The sequence below is a fragment of the Pristis pectinata genome, chromosome 5 (genome assembly GCF_009764475.1).
Source record: "Pristis pectinata isolate sPriPec2 chromosome 5, sPriPec2.1.pri, whole genome shotgun sequence".
Classification (NCBI taxonomy): Eukaryota; Metazoa; Chordata; class Chondrichthyes; order Rhinopristiformes; family Pristidae; genus Pristis; species Pristis pectinata.
In genome coordinates this window covers 114,181,235-114,200,635 of record NC_067409.1, presented here as the reverse complement: position 1 = coordinate 114,200,635, position 19,401 = coordinate 114,181,235, and the positions used below count along the sequence as shown (strand labels likewise).

Here is a 19,401-nt window from a genome sequence, read left to right as displayed (position 1 = left end):
CGGTATGCAAGACAAGTTTTTCACTGTACATCGGTACATGTGACAATAATAAACCAATACCAATACCAACACCAAATGAAATTGGAAATAGAATCAGGAAAGAAAGTTACCACACAGATAATATGTAATAGGTCAAGGACAGGTGCCAGGATCACAGAGATCGGATCGAATGGCTGCAACTCAGCAAGAGAGAGATTTTGGGGCTGGAGGACAAAGTTGGATGTCTGTGAGAGAACTCTGACTAATGACTTGCGCAAAGGATGGAGTGACGCAAGTAGTGAAGGGCTAAAATGGAGCGGGCAACTTGGATATTGTTCAGAAGGAATTTATTTGGTTAACTTTGTGGTAGATGCTGGCTGATGATTGCTCGTTCACCTACCTGGCTACTGAATGAAATAACTTTTATTCTTGTTCTCATTGCACCTTACTATCATTTCACACTCTTAACATTTTTGAATTATGATAGCTTTCAGTCTAGATGCCTCTGAAATGTGATGCACCACATATGATTCTGTGTGAATACTTGGCACGCAGCGGCACTAAGCCTTGAGACTGAAATAATGATATATTGGGATGCCTGTACTTTGAACTGTTGGGGAGCAAATACAGTTTGAAGTAGTGATTTATGTAGATGAGCAATTCACCATTTAGAATTTAATAGATCTAAAGGATCTGTAGGAGACAGGAATAACATGTTCAGTCATTTCATTTGGGAAATGTCTTTTTATACTACTCCAAAACAGCAGCAGAAACTGGAAATGAAATCAGGAGGGAGAGTTACCAGGGCTGGGAAGTGGTGTAGACCATCAAATGACGGGAGCACCTTCCTATAACAGCAATATGTGTTACTTAAACAGAAAAGTTCAGCTCACACTATTACTCTACACATAGATTTTTTAAACAGAAAAATGTCTTTTAAACAAAAAATGTTCCACTAGTTAAATTACTCAAACTCCATGGCTAAATGTGTGGGTTTTTAATTGTATATGAGTGTTGCTTTTCAAATTAAAAAAGTAATTGAACTGGGAATTCATCTACGTTCATTGCAACAAGCTGAAAATCATTGCAAGCTGGGTTGTTTCAGCCCTGGGCGTGATGTGGCAGGTTTCCACTGTAGTCATTGTCCAAGTCGAATGGCACCACCCTTTTCCCAATACAGGGGAACAAAACTCCGCCAAGTTTGGATCCAGAGCCAGTTCTGCAGTTCTGGGGTCTTGGTGGGGAGGGAGGGATGATGGGAAGGGATATGATGTGTTCTTGTGGAGGGGGTTAGGGTTAGGGTGCAGGGAGACTCCAGAGTTCACAGACTTGTGCACATTGTGGCTTAATGCTCAGAGATTGGGCCTGGCATGGGGAAATGTGTAACGGATGTTGGGGTATTTGGAGATCGGGGACTGGAGGTGGGGTTGTCCAGGGTTGGCACGGTGGGGGGAGGGTTTAGGAGAAGGTAGGATGGTGGGGAGACTGGGGTGTATTTGAGGTGCTGGGAGATCAGTGCTGAGGGATGTTGAAACTTTGGTTTGGGATGGGGAGAAGGTGACGACTGCAAAATTGTGGCCTGGATTATGAACTTGAGGATAGGGAAGGGCTGGGGCCGTCGGAAGGTTATTGTGGGGCGGCTGTGACTGCAAGAAGGGGTTGCAGGTACACAAGAAAGCATTTAAAAATTAAGTGGCGACCAGACTGGCTCAGATTCCCAGTGCTTGGCTGGGATCTGTCCCAGGAAGCCTCCTTTAATCATACTCCTACAGAGAGGCAGCACCGAGGGAACACTCGAGCTCCAAGAATGCCTGGGTCTCCTTGCGACAACGTGATTTAAAATGCTTTGTGGGAGGGTTGTGTGGGGAATGACATCATCCTGTACAGGATTCACAAGCAGAAGGTCACTATGAATTGGCACAATTCGGTTCAGATATGATTGCAATCACAAGTCTGGCTGCAGGTTTGAATCTGTAGACAGGTCTGGCAGTAGGTGGGGAAGTGTTGGGTAGGGGGCGGGGGGATGGTGGGGGATTGGGGGAGGAGGTGGAAACTCCAGGCCTGGGTCAAGAGTTTGAGAATGACTTTGGCTGGACGGTTTGCTGGTACATCACAGAGAATGAGTAGGGTACAAGGTGGCATTGTCCTGGGCTTGGGGTGAGTGAAGGCCTCAAGTGTTGCTGCGTCCCAGCTCTGGCTGGTATCTGCTCCAAGCGGCCTCCTTTAACGAGCAGTGCTACAGTAGGAGCCGCGCCATGCAAACATGGTTCTCCTGAGAGTACCCAGGGACCAGAGCTGCTGAAAACAACAAGATCTATTTTCCCAGGCAACCCTCATGATGCAACAGACTATCAGAATCAGGTTTATTATCACTGATGTATGTCGTGAAATTTGTTGTTTTGTGGCAGCAGTACAGTGCAGGACATAAAGACATAAAAAATAACTAAAAGTTACAAAAATAAATAACTAGTGCAAAAGAGGAATAATGAGGCATAAGAATGGGAGCAATTGTACTCGATTCTGGACCTAACTAATTTTTAGACACACTATACTGAAAGGAAAGCTGGGTGCCCAAATTTCTAGGTCTAAAATTGCTAAAAGTTAATGTTCAAGGTGGAAAGAACTGTCCATAATGTCAAAAATATTCAGGCTGGACTATGAATGCCAGTCTGCATTGCTGACAGGAAATTCCCAGCAAAAGAGAGAGAACTCTTTTCAGACCTATCACCCAAGTCAGTTTACTGAACAAATTTCACGCAGAGTTGTGGTCTTCAGTTTAGACATGTCCGACTATATTTCAATCAACATATCAAAAAGCAGACATCTATTCAGTGGGTTATATAAAACTCTCTTTGACCCTCTTCAGGGAGATGCCCTTCACTGTCTTTCACTGGAAAATCAATTTTTCTTCCACACTATTGTGGAGTACCTCAGAGGACAATGAGATTCAACTGAAAATAAGCAGTTACTTTAAAATCCCAATTTCATTCTAAACCATCACCTCTGAGCATTTACTGAGTCATCAGTGGGAAAAGGGGATACATTTTATGTTTGATTCTATTTTGATTTCATGATAAAAGTTAATTTTCTGCTGTAGTTCAGCAGAATCCAATTTAGAGTCTGCTGCCAAATCCACTGAATACATCAGGAAAATAGATCCTGACAACTGCAGTGAGCTATAGAGAACCAACTTACCAACTCATTCAACACCTAGTCACCAGTGACGCACTTACATTTAACCTCCAGAAAAACATGCATGTTGTAATATCATCGAAATCACTGAGCTTTACTTTTCAGTTTTCGTACATATTTGAATAATCTTATAAGTACCACTGAAAATGGCGCATATTAGAATGTGAATATTAACTCCATTTCCTTACCGTACATGAGGTAATGCTTAGTAATTCATATCATTCACAGCTTACAGTAGAGTTCTCCTTGTAGCTCAATCAGAAACTGCCTAAAGATAGTTGCCATTGGTCAGGAGTTACCACTGAAAAAGCATAATTACTAATCACCCCTATAATCTCAGTGTCATTTAAAGGACACAGTGGGCCAAGAGCTTGAACTAACCATATTACTTCAACCATTCAGGAACAACTTCTTCCCCTCCACCATCAGATTTCTGAATGGTCCGTGAATCCATGAACACTACCTCATTATTATTTTTTTTCACTATTTATTTATTTTGTAATCTGTAGTAATTTTTTCTATCTTTGCACTGCACTGCTGCCGCAAAACAACAAATTTCACAACATACGTCAGTGATAATAATCCCGATTCTGATTTTGAAGCAGTGCAGTGAGAGGTGAACGAGCAGTTCTTTCTTCGTTAGCCGCACTGGCAGACACAAAGTGCAGAGGATACAGAGAACTGATGACATTGAATCAACTAGAAATACACCATTTGGTTGAAAGTCTCAGTTCTGGTCGGGTGGCTTCGGGAATCTGACCTCGCACTTGGACTTCAAGAGTTGTTTTCTTCTCTATTTTCAGTGCATGTTTTCCTTGCATTGGCAACCTAAGTGAGAAGGCTTGAGTTGAGAAACTGGACTAGGATGGAGTGCCATGACTAGTGAGGAATGAATCCTTTCTTATCCTTGAGCACAATCCCTATGTATTGGTAATCCTTTTCTCTAAATCCACCATTATCCTTAATTAATCCAGTCACCCAGCAACCTCTCCACTCTTCTTTCATCCTATCTTACCTAAAGAGTGTAATATCCTGTGTCATTCAACTGCAAGTCATGTTACATACGTAGCCCTATTTTATATTACAATAGCAAGTTCTTCACTGCAAATTACTACCACTGATTCCTCAGTCGTGGTTTAAACAATGTTCAGATTATTCCACAGGCAATTTATAAATCTCACAATAATACTCTATATTTCCATAATTAACCCTGAATCTTTAGCTAGATTTGACCAACATAATTTGTCGCCTTTTTTCTGTCTTCAGGCTTAATTCACATGGTGTTAATGGTAGCAGCACAGTGTGGAACTAGTTAGCGATGGAATTCAGCAAGAAACATTATTACACTTCATGGTCAGCATCTAGATGAAGATGCTGAGAGTATTGCCTGCAGTTTCACAAATGACATGAAGATCTGTTCTGATGCCAGAACCAAGACGAAGAAAAGTGTATTATAATCCAACCTGGAAGTGATGAAGGAAGGGTTCCACATCTGGGAGATAATGTAGAGTTAATACCAAGCATGTGCGCATCGTGTTATGTTTCAGATTAAAGACTTAAACGGCAAGGCAGCAGATGTTATGGCTCCTGGCTCTCCGAAGATCACCAAACAGTGCTAAGAGGCTGTACTTCAAGCAATTAGAGTATCTGTATGTGTAACTAGAATGATCCAATGAAATAAAGCATGTCATTGTGCCAACAGATACAACATAGCTCGAAAATTCATTGCAGGTCTCCTAAGACTGAGGAGATTGAGTCAGCCTTAAAATGACAGAGGAGGACCTTTGGATTAACTCCGTGATCAAGTTCGGCGATTTTTATTTTTGATTCACTGACATTCTTTTACCTTCTTTCACTGTACTCTGGATCACAAGACTGCTTGTGGATGGGTCTAATTCAAGGTCATGTGTTCAATGGAGCAAATGAGACAATGGACAAATTGGTATTTGTCCATCTGACTAATTCTTATGTTTTGTTTCCTGTAACTTGGCTTCAGGACAGTGAAATAACTTAATCATTGTCTCTTTTGTTGTTCAGAGGTTTTGAAAACAGGTGGCCTCTGATATCTCCAGGTATGTTCATCCAGGTATTTGGGAAATGAATATTGTAACCAAACCCCCTAAGGTGCTTTATGTGACATGCCCACATTAAACAGTCCTCCTTACCCAATTATGGAGAACATAGAACACTACAGCACAGTACAGGCCCTTCGGCCCACAATGTTATGCTGACATTTTATCCTGCTCTAAGATCTATATAACCCTTCCCCACCACATAGCCCCCCCATTTCTCTATCATTCATATGTCTATCTAAGAGTCTCTTAAATGTCTCTAATGTATCTGCCCCCACAACCTCTGCCGGCAGTGCGTTCCATGCACCCAACACTCTCTGTGATAAAAAACTTACCCCTGACATCCCCCTTATACCTTCCTCCAATCACCTTAAAATTATGCACCCCCGCCCCTGTGTTAGCCTTGAAAAAATTCAAAGAGATTCCTATTCTCTTAACCTGATTAATAGTAATGATAATGGTAATAACCAAAACTTCAGGGTGAAAATCCATAAAATCATAAAATGCAGGTTATGGAAATCTGAAATAAAACCATAAAACGCTGGAAACATTCAGCAGGACAGGCACCATCTGTGTAAAGAGAAATAGAGACAGCCTTTCCGGTTAAAGACCCTCATCAGAACTCGGACATTAACTGCTCTTACTTAAGGGATGTGTGTCCTATCAAAATGAGGTCTGGAACAAAAGGCCAAATGAGGAGCAGAGGAAGAAGAGTAGGTCGTTCAGCCCTTCAAGTCTGTCCCAACATTCAATCAGGTCAGGCAGGCACAGTAGTTTAGCGGTTAGCATAACGCTATTACAGCGCCAGCGACCCGGGTTCAATTCCGGCCGCTGTCCGTAAGGAGTTTGTACGTTCTCCCCGTGTCTGCGTGGGTTTCCTCCGGGTGCTCCGGTTTCCTCCCACATTCCAAAGACGTACGGGTTAGGAAGTTGTGGGCATGCTATGTTGGCGCCGGAAGCATGGCGACACTTGCGGGCTGCCCCAGAACACTCTACGCAAAAGATGCATTTCACTGTGTGTTTCAATGTACATGTGACTAATAAAGAAATCTCATCTCATCTCAGGTCATAGCTGAATGGGGACTAAATTCCATATATCTTTGTTCCACTTCCCCTAATATCGTGGGTGATTATAAATCTATCAATCGGTTTAAAATTAACAATTGCCTACAGCTAATCGCATTTGTTGAAAGTTGTTCTAAATTGTTATCACCCTTTGCATCTAGAAGCATTTCTTAACTTCACTTGTCATTGGCCTGATTTTAATTCTAGGCTATGCCTCCCTGTGCTGGATTCACAAAACACTGTGGACAGTTACTTCTGATCTTTTCCTTCAGTTCTTTGTTTATTATTATTTTCTGCACTTTGCCTGGTCATTTTGACAATCCCTATTTGAGTGGACCCCTGATCTCCTTTGCCCCTCACTGATTCTAATCTTCCTTCATTCAGAAACTAATCTGTTCTGGCTTTTTACACTCTAAACCTGATTGAAATCTGTTACCCAGCAATGCAAGATGTTTGCTGCAAGATCTGAAAAATGGTAAGGGAACAGAAATATTCAAAATTCAATTAAAGCAAAACAGGAAATTGTTTTAAAGACTCATCTCAAAGCAAGCTGTTGCCATATGCCCATTTAATGAAGTTAAGCAATGCGCTCTAGGCAAAATTGTCAAACTCATGAAATTCAACCTGCAGCATGATTTACATAATTGATGTACGAGGATACCCCCAAACCAATCTATTTTTGTCATATTAAGATCCCTGGCAGGAAACCAGAATCAAGTACAAAGGAGGAGCGGTAGATTTCCAGACACCTTGCCTGCACCAGTAAGATCCCACATTAACCTTAAAAATTAGCTTCATTTTCTCATTGTGGAACATAAAAAACAGAAAGGAGAAGATCTTTGGTGTGCCAAATATGGCATGATCTTCTTGATCTGTAAATGAAAAATTCACTGGACCACTGTATGGCACTCAGACACCAGTGTATGCCTTAAACTGCCAGAAGACACTCAGTTCACCAAGCACACACTGCCTGCACTGTGTGTGTGTGTGTGTGTGTGTGTGTGTGTGTGTGTGTGTGTGTGTGTGTGTGTGTGTGTGTGTATGTGTGTGTGTGTGCGCACGCGCACACAGTTATAGTGGCAACTTGTTCAATATATCTAATTTTTGTCATATAATGAACCCTCTCTCATTGCTTTGTGATCTAGAACTCTTAATGACACCTTTTGGCAACAACCGTCTATAATCCACAGACAATGTAACCTTCGGACGATGCACAGAGGCCTGTGACGTGCACTGAGAGCATCAACGACAAGTGCATTAACACGCCTCAAGCAGCATGTATTTCTAATGGCACCCAATTACCATGCAAATACCCCATAATTACACTCATCAAAAGTGAAGCATTGAACCTGCCAGTGGAACTGCTCCCAAACAATGAAGCAATAAAGAAATGGCTGCAGCTAGCAACTGCATTATAAGAACAAAACAGTCATTTCTCTGCCAACAACCCAGACTGCCACCATGGAGTCAAATATATAAATGTCTAAAACCAAACGGTTTTGAATAATGTAACATGAGCTGTTCTGTTGATCAATTCAAAGATCTTAGGAAGTTTTTTTTCTCTTGCTGCAATTATAAGATCATGCTTCACCATCAAAGATTAATCAAACAAGTTAATGATGCAAAAAATTACATTTATAATCCAGGTTTGATACAGCTGATCAGCAACTAGGTGTAGGTCCTATTGTGCTAAATGATATTAATGGCCTGTCCTTGACAATCCATAGTTTCCAGATTTCAGTTCTACACTAAGAAAAGATGGAGGGAACAGGAAAATTGACGAGTGCTTTAAGTCACTTCCAAATTTGGTACCATAATTAGTCAGTAGTGAACTTGTAGCTATGTGAACATCAGAGCTGTTCTGATATGGCTGATACCCCGAAGAGATAAGCCAAAGATTCAGTCTCGGATATGGCTAGCCTAAGTTCTACATTGTCTTTTTTTCCTTTCTCAAATAAAACCTGCCAGATAATAGAGTCAAAGAGTCATAGGGCAATACAGCATGGATACAGGCCCTTTGGCCCAACCAGTCCACGCCGACCATGGCGCCCACCCAGCTAGTCCCAATTTCCTGCATTCGGTCCAAATCCCCCAAAGCCCCATCCCTCCATGTACCTATCCAAGTGCTTCTTAAATGATTCTATTGTACCTGCCTCACCCACTTCCTCTGGCAGCTCGTTCCATACACTCACCACCCTCTGCGTGGAAAAAGTTGCCCCTCAGGTCCCTTTCAAATCTTTCCCCTCTCACCCTAAACCTATGCCCCCTAGTTTCGGACTCCCCTACCCTGGGGAAAAAATTGTTACCATCCACCTTACCTGTGCCACTCATAATTTTAAACATGAAATACACTAAAACATAAATTAAGAATCACAGAATAACTGTCCAAGTTACCAATGCAACATAACATTTGCAAGAACAACTATTATCTTTAAATGGTTTCTCTATCCACAGTCACTGCCTAACCTGCTGAGCGCCCCATGTTCTGTTTTTTTATTTTACTTTTTCAGCATCTGCTGTTTTTTGCTTTTCTTCTCCAACACAGTTTTCAGGAGATGCGTGGTTGGTAATCTAATCTGCTTACACTCCCATTTTAGAGCAATGCAGCGTCAGTTGTGCATCAATTCAGTGTACATAAAATGATTAAACAATTGCACACATATTTATAGGTAGATTTTCTTTGTTTTTTCCATAACATTTTTATTGCTTCTTTTTTAATGTTTAGAATTAATGCAAAATAATTCCGTAACCTGTTTGGAGATTGAAGAGTGTTATTTGGTGACTTCAGGCGACAAAATTCTTCTATGGTGATTTGATGTCAACTCAATCAAGTATGCACTATCACCTTACACTTTTTTACAACTGAAAGTTCTGAAGGATGTCACAAGGAATTATCTGGTGGGAAGGAACAGACAGTGCCCCTGAGAAAGATCAAATCTGCAGATGGAGGTGACTGCCGAGAGCAGTAATTAAGAGAATGGGAACTGATCACTGTGTGTGTGTGTGTGTGTGTGTGTGTGTGTGTGTGTGTGTGTGTGTGTGTGTGTGTGTGTGTGTGTGTGTGTGTGTGTGTGCGCGCGCACGCGCGCACAATAATGAGTTTATATAGCGCGCGCACGCACACACACACACACACACACACACACACACACACACACACAGAGGCAGTACATGCTTGGTGAACTGAGTGTCTTCGGGCAGTTTATGGGGTTTACTGGCTGCTGAGTGCCACACTGTGGTCCAGCAGATTTCTCATATACAGATCATTCGCAAATTGGACTGTTTCCATTTATGAAACTTCATTTTTTATTATATCCAGCTGATCCACAATCCAAATGCTCAATGAGACAGTTGAAAATCTATGTCATTAAATAATTAGTGCTTTGAAGGCAATCAGGGAGACTCTTGAGCAACAGCAATAGTCTCAACAACATTAATAAAGTAAAAAAAGAACTTTTAATGTTGATGTATATCATGGATACCTATGCCAAGATACAGACATTCACAGGAGAATTGCTTTAATTTCTCAAAAGCCACTAAGTAATGTCTCCACCATTCTGCAAAATCATTCAGCTTGGAAGTCAGAGGGTTAATATGCACCCCAAAAAATAACTTGAGTGATTGACCATTTGGGAATCCATTTCCTGCATACTGGCAGCTTGACAAACACATACACCGTTACTTTGCCAGATAACCGTCAGATATCAGTGAGAGCATTCCCTGCATCAATGGTATACATCCTTACAGGGGTGAGAAGGGAATAAATGAACACAACCAGCCTGATCTCTTAGCAAAGAACTCCACATCATTGGACACCAATGGCTAAGTCTAAAAATGCAGCACCAGCTAACTTGTCATTTACAATTCATCTGTAATGTGGTACAAAACTGCTCTCCTTATAAGCATTATCAAAATGATCAACTGCTCTGATCTTGCTTAATTTTTCTAATCCTAGACTTTGCAAAGCAGACAATACCTAGCATATCAATCAGACCAACATCCAAGGTCCTGGTTCAGCAACTAATCAAATTACAATTATGAAATTCATCTTGACAGCCCCCGAAAGGCATTGTGAAATGACTTACATGGTTACATAAATGTTTTTACTTTTACAAATGTGTATGAGCTTCAAGAACACTTGACTGATATGGCCACGATCATAGAATCATGGAAAGGCAACAGCACAGAAGGCGGCCATTTGGCCCATTGTATCAGTGCTGACTCTTTACCAGACAAATTGGGGACTATAACAAATCACTCACAATCCCTTACTACTTTACAATAAGCAGTTCAGAATAGATGTCATGTAAATAGCTGTCAGCCCAGACAGGCTTATACAAGGGACTTTTGATTGTAATCAATTAAAAGCTCATTCCCCAGTGAAAACAAGTCTTTTAGATAACGAAGGGAGGGAGTGTGGGACCATACGAGGAACTCAAAGCAATGGGAATATTCACAAACTATCTTGTCAAAGGTATTGTTTATCTGTAGACTACTCTGAATGATGAATTATGCACTTCTTTCATGCATAAGGATGTTGCACGCAAGTGTAGCAGTTAGCGTAACACTATTGCAGCGCCAATGACCCAGGTTCAATTCCGGCTGCTGTCTGCAAGGAGTTTGCACGTTCTCTCCCCGTGTGACTGCGTGGGTTTCCTCTGGGTGCTCTGGTTTTCTCCCACATTCCAAAGACGTACGGGTTAGGAAGTTGTGGGCGTGCTATGTTGGCGCCGGAAGCGTGGTGACACTTGCGGGCTGCCCCCAGAACACTCTATGCTAAAGATGCATTTCATTGTGTGTTTCGAGGTACATGTGACTAATTAAGATATCTTATCTTATATTAAATATACCATGTATTCAGTTTGCGAAGCAGAGAGCTGCAGTCATTGAGTAAGCAACCAGAAGAGGTTAAATTCCCAAATGTCTGACAGAATGATTTGTTGCAGCCTGTAACCACGTAAGCTTTTGTTATGACTGGCACCCACTGGACTATGGATCACAGTGCCCATTGTCTGAGTGCCTTGGCTGCCCCTATGGCTTCTCAAATGGATTCTGCAAGAGTCCAATTCTTCAGCATTCAGCTGGTGTACCAGCTTCAGATGCAGTTTAGTGGCTGCTGTCATGACGCCTTCATTCTGCAGCAGGACACAGTGTCCGCTGTTTCTGGGCCACCAATGTAAATCAAAGGAGGGCTACTGGCTGAGACAGACTAAATGCAAAGGACATAAGTGATGACTCGTACGTGGCCAGCATGGATACAATGAAAGCAATGCTGCCACATCAAATGTGATAAAGCAAGCAATCAGCATACTGAAACAACACGTCCCGTGCCTTCCGTCTACTGCAGGAGACCTGCAGAGCAGACCGCCAAAATTCATGGTGCTCTGCTCGTTATCACCATGGAGAAGCAACCTCATTACCAGCTGTCAGGCTTTTACCATGAGGTGTAGGAGCAGGATCAAGAGGAGAATGAGGAGGGAAAGGAAGGGAGCAAATGAGAAAGAGAGGAGACAACCCAGGCAGCCCGTCTGACCTGTCCAGAAATAATTCACCGAAGTACAATTCCAGTAACCATAACCCTTCTTCCCAACCCCAAGTGCCCTCTACCCCAAGCATCAGCGTGCTCACTTGCCTGTAATACAAAAATAAAGCTACCACAAAATCAACGTTCTGAACCAAATGTATCAAACAGGGCAGGCACGGTAGTGTAACGGTTAGTGTAACGCTATTACAGCGCCAGCGACCTGGGTTCAATTCCGGCCACAGTCTGTAAGGAGTTTGTACGTTCTCCCCGTGTCTGCATGGGTTTCCTCCGGGTGCTCTGGTTTCCTCCCACATTCCAAAGACGTACGGGTTAGGAAGTTGTGGGCATGCTATGTTGGCACCGGAAGTGTGGCGACACTTGCGGGCTGCCCCCCAAACTCACGATGCAAAAGATGTATTTCACTGTGTGTTTCAATGTACATGTGACTAATAAAGATATCTTATCTTATTTTAATTAAATCTTGCCACATACCATAAAACAGCCAGAGCTCGAATGGCAACAGGCTGCCCTGCAGCTCAGCACTGGTTGCTATCAGTGGAAGCTGAGACATTGGCTGTCAGATACTGCATTGTGGATGTGTTCACATGAACACAAATAGCATTGGACATCACTTCCGTGATGGAAAGAATGGACATCGAACTCTGTACAAAGTACAAAGTCCATTTACACTTAGGTCAGAGTTGCATTCTGCTGTTTAGCATTTCAGGATGGTTCGCACAGGCCTGCCAGTGCACCACATATCTACTGTGTTCCACGACAAGCTGCTCCATCACAGTCCCTATCCCCGTACTCCGATACAGAAATTACTTGCATCCTCGATCTCCAGAGAGCAAGACACTTTCCCTCTGCCCTGCCTGCAGACAACTTGTGTCCCATTTCTCAGCAAGCCCAGATATCCCCGTCTTCTAAACTGTGCTCCAAATTAAAATTTTCAGTACTGGCAAATGTGCGTGTCAAATCAAGGACTGTGCGACCTCACTAGCACTGCATACAGTATGTGCTGTTCCTAAACAAACTACAATTCTCCGATATCTGATGTGAAAAAAAATAAAAAGAAAGCTTGTGTTCATTTAAAGGAAGTAAATAAAAGATGCATTCTCACACCAACCAAAGTTTCTAAATGAGAAGAGAAGTGTGTTGAGAAGGAAGGAGAATCAGTAAAAGAATACTCTCCTCTATCATATTTTCAGCCTGTCCACCACGCTTACTATGACCTTGGCAAAAGCCTCCCAGTGATGGTTAGCACAGCTGCCACATTGTGGGATGGGGCATGCAAGTATCCAATTGGCTTCTGCAGTCTGCGACTCTGTACTACTATGTCATGGAAAAGAGGGTGCTGTGTGGTAATGGGAGTTGTGTGGTGTGTTTGTGTGATATTGTCGAATAGCTGGCAAAACATGTAAGCATGTGCGATTTGGAGGATATAATGAGGCAACTGGATGCCAGGTACATCCTAGAAAGATTATGGGAACACATGATGGAAATCTAGTGAATTGAGCTGGGTTGGGAGCTGATAGATCACGAGGATGCAGTCTCTGAATATTACCATTCATGTCAGCTCAGTAATCTGCACAACAATTCAAGTGGTCCCGAGGTTTCAACCTTGTCCCACTTTCTTCACCTCAATGATTTCAACAGTGAGAGTGAATGCAATAAAACCTGAACCAAAACCTCTGCACGACGCATAACATGGGACTCATCCAAGACCCAATGGAAAGGTTCACTGGGTTTTATAAGCCTCGAAGGATGTGGGTGGTTCATTACAGGACTCAAACAGAACATGGGCGATGTGGCCACCTAATGCACCAGCAATAAATAAAACCCTCCTCTGCTTGTAAATGCATAACCCAGGTCAAACCAGGGACCATCATATCATCCCCTCTTGCCATCAATGTAAAATGGATGGGTGGTTTTAAAATAAACTCTGTGAATAAAAGGAGTTTTGAGGTGTGCACACCTCAAACTCAACTTATAAATGTTGTTTCAGGAAGATAGAAGAAGAAAACTAAACTTATTGCAGCATTCAATGCAGGACTTCAGGACTGGTTTTTTGATTAGGTTATATGCTCCCACAGCCTTCTGAACAGTCGTTTCCAATGTTTCGATGAATACAGTCGTCCTTTCCTCATCCTGCAGTAAGGGTCTCTTGGAGACCACTTTTTCCAGTGCAACAGGGCAACAGTAAACAGAGCAACTTAACTCTAGCTTGTGATAGCTCGTCATCATATTCACTTCCTTCTGATGAGTCCATCTAAATGAGCACTGGCATTCGATTAAGCTGCACAGCGGAGATTTAGAGATGACTAAACTTTCTGCAATGTTGCTTGTTCTACATTGAGGATCAGGGGATTGTTCTACAGTATTTTCTCTCAGAACAGTGTAAGGGCCTTATCAGAACAGATTGCACACAATCTGTGAAATGAACTGGCTTGGCAGTTCCTCAGATTGCACAGTTCCTTCCATGTACCCTGGTATGTTTGCCATGTCCTGTCTATGTAATTTTTGCTGTTCCAACAGCCTGGAAACCAAATTTATAATTTGAAAAGATGTTCTTAGCAGGAAAATTTGTTGGTTGATATGTAGGAGTTCCAGACCAGTTGGTGAATGTTAATTTTAACATATATTTGTTCCATTTTTCATATACAATTAAATGATAACATGGATTAGAAACCACATTATTTGGCTCACCACAAATCTCTGATAAGTAGTAGGCATATGTCATTTTGATAAGCTTCAACCAACCAATCTTCAATATAAACAAGAGCTCAATAAAATAGCACTAGTACTCCTGAAGTACCGGAGAACAAGACTTTTAAGAAGTAATTCAATGTTCAATAAATTCTTCAAGTAATTTAAGGCAGATAAAAAAAATCATAAATCATGATACGACAATTTTTTGAAGTTTGTGACATTTATGCTGACATTTAACAATGTGCTCAACAGAATGTGAATGAGAATGTATGTTAACTGAAGAACCAGATACAAAATCAAGTCTGGCCATGATGGGATAAATAATTGTAAAATTTCACATTTAAAGCATTAGTTTTAAATGAAAACTGTCAAAACTGTATAATCTAATTATTAAGTATTAATAAAAATGCATGAGCTCTCCATTAATAGCTTACTCAGGTTATCCAGAAAGGCAGATTGCTGCTGAAAAGACAGGTCAAACTTCTATTACTTGCATGTACAAAATTATCTAATCTCAAAATAAACTGTCCTGTTAACACTACAATTAGTCTCAGCATCTTGTTTTAAAGAAGTTTCTTGTTTCTAAACTAAGTTAGTATGGTGTGTGTACATGTGCATGTGTGTAGAAAAATAATAGGATCTCTCCACATGCTCAATTTTAGGAATTGAGCATGAATGTTTTCACATGAGCTACACAGGTCCATTTGGATTGTGCCCAGTCTCATGGATATGAATTCAAACAAGAAACCAATGCTTCTACAAAACGTAGGAACTGGAAAAAAATCTAATGAGAGAAAAAAGACATCAATTCTCTTTTTTATGAAAAAGCATCATAAATACATTCATTATCACTTTCTAGATATGTCAATGATATTCTTTTAGATCTTCAATATATTTGAAGCATAGATTTCTGTATAAAGGATATATTTTACATAACGCCAAGGGATTTCTTACAAAATCTGATATATTGCAAAACATTTCAGACATCAATAATTCATGCACCTTGAAGTTTATGGATTTTTCAGTGTTACAATGAGTTACACTATCTTTTGGTGGCACTAATGTATACGTTTATTATTCTGTTGTCCTGTGAGCATAGGACTAAACCCTTCATTAATCAATCTCTAAAAGTACCTGACTTATGCCTTAAAAATAGTAGACCAAGTCGATACTGATAAAAACAATTAACATTGAAAATATTAAATATTGGGATTTGTCGCTCACTAGTGTACATTTAAACCAACCATATGACAATTTAGTTGAATATAAAACTCTCAGGTACAAACTATATACTTAAGTTCAATATTTGAAGTAAGCAGGTGACCAGATTCCTGCACTTTTAGTTATGGAAAGCTCAATTTAATCAATAAAGATTTTTAAAAATTCTATCAAAACAAAGATAAGGTCGTCAAGGGAGAAAAGTAGATAAGGTCAAAAACATAAGGAGGAAAAAGACAGAAAATGCTGGAAACACTTAGAAGGTCAGGCAGCATCTGTGGAAAGAGAAACAAGTAACGTTTCAAATCAAAGACCCTCAACAGAACTGGGAAACAGAGTAAAACAAGTTAGTTCTAAGTTGCAGAGATAGTGGGGAAAGGGTTGGAGAAAACAAAGGGAATATCTGTGATAAGGTGAGACCAAGTCCGATGGGTAAATGGGAACACATAAATGGTAATTATGTTTCTTTGTCTGTATCATGTATTGTTGAAGCAGAGTGGTGTGACGTACCCAGCAGTTCAAAATATATTAATGGACAGAAAAACACCTGATCCAATATGGATGACCCACAGCAGAAATGATCAGTCCTGAGACAGACAGAGAAAGAGTTCCTAAAGTTGAAGAATTCGACATTAAGTTCAGAAGGCTGCAGCATGCCCAGACAGAAATGAAGTGTTATTCCTCAAGCTTGCACTGGATCTTTGTTGTAGCAGTGCAGGAGACTATAACAAGTAAGTCAGAATGGGAATGGAATGGAGAACAAACGCAGCAGGCATCAGGGAGATCAGGGCCACTCTTGTAGACTGAACACTGGTTTCTGATGCAGGGATCTGACATGAAATGTTGACAATTCCTTCCCTCCCATGGATGCTGCTCAGTTCCTCCAGCAGATTGTTTGTTGCTTATTATTAACTGAGCTTTCTGAGTAACTTTGTATTTGTATTCTCAGCCCACAATTTGCTGCAGAAATAGTGGTGAGGCTGTCAGAATTCACCCAGTGTTAAAGGGCAATCCAGGTACAATTCCTGGTGGCAACCACACATGTTCAGCGATACTTGAAGCAGAAGTATAAGCTCACCTATTCTCCAAAAGCTTTGCTGTTACAACATTCCCTGAAAAGATTAGGTTTCAAACGCATGAAAAATATGATGTTGTACTTGTGTAATAGACATTCACTCAAATCATCAATAAAATTGGGACTTGTCACTTCCAGTGCAGGCAAATCATTAGTGAAATGTTACGCTTTAATTACTGACAAACAACTTGTCTGGCACTGAATATTTAAGTGCTGTGTCATACTGTCAGATTTTAGTTTTCTGTAACAAATTTTAAAAATACAGAAAAGCACATTGGTTCTTTCACTTTCCATTTGATTTTTTCTCTCTCACTTCTACTATCCAAGGATATACTCAAAATGTGACCACTCTTGGAGAGGCATTTCAGCAGGCATGTATTATCCACATAGGTGACCAAGGGGATGTCCTCACTGATTATGGAGGAGAGCTGTACCTCTGCTCCCACCTTTCTGACCTCCCGCACCCTCTCACATGTCGCTATCCTCTATTTCCTTTCTTTCAATTTCTGTGCTTGATTTGGCACCAGGTTAACCATTTCTTAACAGATGTTTCCTGGTTCGGACTCTGAGCTGTTCATGCAGAAATTTTCACTTTGATTGATTCAGGACGCATTCAGTTACTTGATCTGATTCTAAAAACCTAATTTCCAGTGGACAGGATGCCGTGCTAACATTCTGTTCTAATCACACCAAGCATCTATGCAAAACTCAATGGATTATCAGTGGACAAGTAATGAACGAACACAGCTGAGCACAAAGTCCAGACTATTATTTTCAGTATCTCACTTTGTGCACTGAAAAGTTACAGAAGTATTTAGTCCAAAGAGATAGGAGTTTCCAGAAATCAGGAGAGTTTTGATAAGGGTGGACATAACAGCAGTGCTTAGAGACAACATTCTTGGGGGATTGTCCAGTGAGGCCATATGGGTAGAACTTAGAAAGAAGAAAGGGATGGTCACTCTAGTAGGGCTGTATTATGGCCACCTTAATAATCAGCAGGAACTTGAGGAGCAGGTGTGTAGAGAAATTGCTCATAGTTGTAAAATAATAGGATTGTATTAGTAGGAGATTTGAATTTCCCCAGTATTGACTGGACTATCCAGGGTGTTAAAGGTCTGGACAGGGTGAAATTTGTGAAAGGTGCCTATGAAAGTTTCCTGAGCCAATATATAAAGGGTCCAACTCGGGAGGGTGCAATACTGGACCTCCCCTTAGGGAACGAGGTTGGGCACGTAACTGAAGTGACAGGGAGCACTTTGGCTCTGGTGACCATAATTCTATTAGCTTTACCATAGTGATGGAAAAGGATAGGACATGTCCACAGGTTAGCAGCAGGGTTCATTTTGAGGGAATTAGGCAGGATCTAGCAGGGGTCAATTGGGTGAGCCTGCTTGAAGGGAAAGGAATTAATAGCAAGTGGGAGGCTTTTAAGAGGGTGATATCAAGAGTCCAGGAGCAGCATGTTTCTGTTGGGTGAGGGGTGAAGGGTAAACCTGGCAAGTTTAGGGAACCCTGCCTGAGGCTGATATTGAGGCTCCGGTCAGAAAAAAAGAAGCATGCATACATTGAGTTTAGGAGGTCAGAGGTGAGTGAATCCCTTGATGAGTATAAAACGATTCACTCATAATGGCAGGTAAGGACAAAGAGCGGGTATGAGATGGATGTGGCAGGTAAGGTTAAGGAAAATTCCAAGAGTAACAGGTGGCTGGGGAAAGAGTAGGTTCCCTTAGAGATCAGCAGGGCCGCCTGCGTCTCAAGCCGCAGGAGATGGGTGGGATTTTTAATGAATATTTCTCACCTGTGTTTACTGAGGAGAAAATCATGGTTGTTCAAGAGATAAGGTAAATAAGTAGGGATGATTTGGAAAACATTCATATTACCAGGGAGGAGGTATTTTCAACCTTACAGTGCATTAAGGTAGATAAATCCCCAGGGCTTGACTGAGTGCATCCTTGGACTTTGTGGGAGGCTAGAGAAGAAATTGCGGAGGCCTTTGCTTCATATTTGCTTCATCATTAGCCACTGGTGAAGTTCCTGAAGACTGGAAGGTGGGTAATGTTGTTCTGTTGTTTAAGAAGGGTAGCAAGGACAAGCCAGGAAACTACAGGCCGGTCAACCTGACGTTGGTAGTGGGGAAGTTACTGGAGGGAATTCTGAGGGACAGGATCTGCCAGCATTAGGATAGAGTCTGATTAGGAGGAGTCAGCGTGGCTTTGTGCATGGAAAGTCATGTTTGACAAATCTTTCAGAGTTCTTTGAAGAGGTAACCAAAAGAGTAGATGAGGGTAGGGCACTGGATGTTGTCTATTTGGACTTTAGCAAGACCTTCAACAAGGTCCTGCATGGCAGGCTGGTCTGGAAGGTTAGGTCCCATGGAATCTAGGGAGAGCTAGTTAGGTGGATTCAACATTGGCTCAGAGGTAGGAAGCAGAGGGGGGTGGTTGAAGGTTGTTTCTTGGAATGGGGGCCGGTGACTAGTGCTGTGCTGCAGGGGTTGGTGTTGGGACCCTTGTTATTCTTTATTTATATAAATGATTTGGATGCAAATGCACAAGGCTTGATCA

At 41.5% G+C, this 19,401-nt stretch overlaps 1 protein-coding gene across 1 annotated transcript in view; it reads right to left on the bottom strand.

Moving 5' to 3' along the window:
- Positions 1-19,401, bottom strand: part of LOC127570255 (zinc finger protein 385D-like) — a 471,540-nt gene that overhangs the window by 172,246 nt on the left and 279,893 nt on the right.